The sequence below is a fragment of the Salmo salar genome, chromosome ssa18, assembly GCF_905237065.1.
Source record: "Salmo salar chromosome ssa18, Ssal_v3.1, whole genome shotgun sequence".
NCBI lineage: Eukaryota > Metazoa > Chordata > Actinopteri > Salmoniformes > Salmonidae > Salmo > Salmo salar.
Window position 1 is genome coordinate 8066158 of NC_059459.1, and position 2817 is coordinate 8068974.

Below are 2817 nucleotides of genomic sequence, written 5' to 3' on the forward strand. Positions count from 1 at the left end.
AATTCGTAAAAATCCTGTAAACGACTATTCAAAACCCGCACAAAAGGCATGAAAAATAGCCCCATTTTTCCCCCACCGCAAGAGGAGAGTTGCCACATGTATAGTAGTTACAAGTTTATCAAAATAATAATTATTGCAAACTATGACATGATGTAATAAACTAATTTGAATATGTTGCAAGAGAAAATATAATTTGCCCTTATTAAACTCATATCATTGTCCATCAATGGATGTCTATTTAACTTGTTTGACTGCTATGATTAAGCAATGGGGTATGGTATATGGCCAATATACCATGGCTAAGGGCTGTTCTTAAGCATGACGCAACATGATGTGCCTGGATGTAGGCGTTAGCCCTGTAATATTGGCCATATACCACAAACCCCAAGGGTGCCTTATTGCTATTATAAACTGATTACCAACATAAAAGTAATTTTCTGTCAGCCAATCAGCATTCAGGGCTTGAACCCGTTTATAATCAAGCAATAAGGCCGGAGGGGATGTGGTATATGGCCAATATACCACGGCTTAGGGCCGCGTTGATTTGTGCATAAGAACAGCCCTTAGCCGTGGTATATTGGCCATATACCACAACCCCTCGGGCCTTATTGCTTAATTATAAACCTTGGAGGTGCCTTATTGAGACTTAAAAAAACTGTTAGGCTATTTTCCTTCAATTGTGCCTTTTATTATATGCCCGATGTTAAGACTACAAACAGCTATGAATGGCCCATTTGACTTGTCATTTCAATAGGCATTGACTACAGACAAAATTCTGGGTGTACGGTTGTAATTCAACTTTGCCATGGTTTGCTTAGATAGATGCAGGTAGCCTAGAGCCCCAGACAGGCCTACATCTTATTTCAGATAGTCTACAGTAGTCTAAGCAAAATGTAGGCAAGATGTAAAATGAAAGATTTAGCAGCTTGCTGAATTCAAATTGACTCTTTTGTTTAACATGAATAGTTTGGCGATTTCGAGGTAAGAAGTGTGTGTGTTTCCCAATAGCCTATTAGAATAGGCTACTGAGGATTGGGTCGTAATTTCAATTAAATACTAATAATATGTATATCAACTAAATAAGCTTGTCAACAAGAGCCAGTGTTTAACATATTTTCCTTTAGCCTAATCTGACTGACTGTTACCATCAATCTAATGCATTCTAACAACTGATTTGAAATTGCGATAGAGCTTTGATAACTTCCAATTTAATTAACTGAACATGTCCATTAATAATTGCATAACACAAGGCTACAACAACAATACACTGAAGTTATAGGCTATTTATTAAATCCGTTTGCCAACTCCAAGTAGACTACACAAATGGCACAAATTGATTTGCAATGACTCCAGTGACAGTCATTTCAACATATTTATTGTATCAAATGGTAGCTTACAATGGCATGTAAATCGGCAGCAACAGGTCACAGTTAAATAAATATATATTTTTAAGAGAAATGCCAAGACGGCCACGGGTCACTTAAGAGGTAAAAAAAAATGAAATGCTCGACCAATACATTTTCACCCTTGACATCGTTTTCTAAGTAGCCTATAACAGGATAACCACACACATGGCAACCTTGCTTGTGAGCGGCCTACATCAGTAACGACATAAGTTCCCGTATGTACACGAAGCGCTTTTCATCACAGTTTTTGTCTTTGATATAGCTAGACAGGCAGTAAGTAGCAAAGTAAATAATGAAATATATAGTACCAGTCAAGAGTTTGGACACGCCTACTCATTCAAGGGTTTTTCTTTATTTTTACTATTTTCTACATTGTAGAATAAAAAAAAATATATATATATATATATATATATATATATATACACTGCTCAAAAAAATAAAGGGAACACTAAAATAACACATCCTAGATCTGAATGAATGAAATAATCTTATTAAATACTTTTATCTTTACATACTTGAATGTGCTGACAACAAAATCACACAAAAATAATCAATGGAAATCCAATTTATCAACCCATGGAGGTCTGGATTTGGAGTCACACTCAAAATTAAAGTGGAAAACCACACTACAGGCTGATCCAACTTTGATGTAATGTCCTTAAAACAAGTCAAAATGAGGCTCAGTAGTGTGTGTGGCCTCCACGTGCCTGTATGACCTCCCTACAACGCCTGGGCATGCTCCTGATGAGGTGGCGGATGGTCTCCTGAGGGATCTCCTCCCAGACCTGGACTAAAGCATCCGCCAACTCCTGGACAGTCTGTGGTGCAACGTAACGTTGGTGGATGGAGCGAGACATGATGTCCCAGATGTGCTCAATTGGTTTCAGGTCTGGGGAACGGGCGGGCCAGTCCATAGCATCAATGCTTCCCCTTGCAGGAACTGCTGACACACTCCAGCCACATGAGGTCTAGCATTGTCTTGCATTAGGAGGAACCCAGGGCCAACCGCACCAGCATATGGTCTCACAAGGGGTCTGAGGATCTCATCTCGGTACCTAATGGCAGTCAGGCTACCTCTGGCCGAGCACATGGAGGGCTGTGCGGCCCCCCAAAGAAATGCCACCCCACACCATGACTGACCCACCGCCAAACCGGTCATGCTGGAGGATGTTGCAGGCAGCAGAATGTTCTCCACGGCGTCTCCAGACTCTGTCACGTCTGTCACGTGCTCAGTGTGAACCTTCTTTCATCTGTGAAGAGCACAGGGCGCCAGTGGCGAATTTGCCAATCTTGGTGTTCTCTGGCAAATGCCAAACGTCCTGCACGGTGTTGGGCTGTAAGCACAACCCCCACCTGTGGACGTCGGGCCCTCATACCACCCTCATGGAGTCTGTTTCTGACCGTTTGAGCA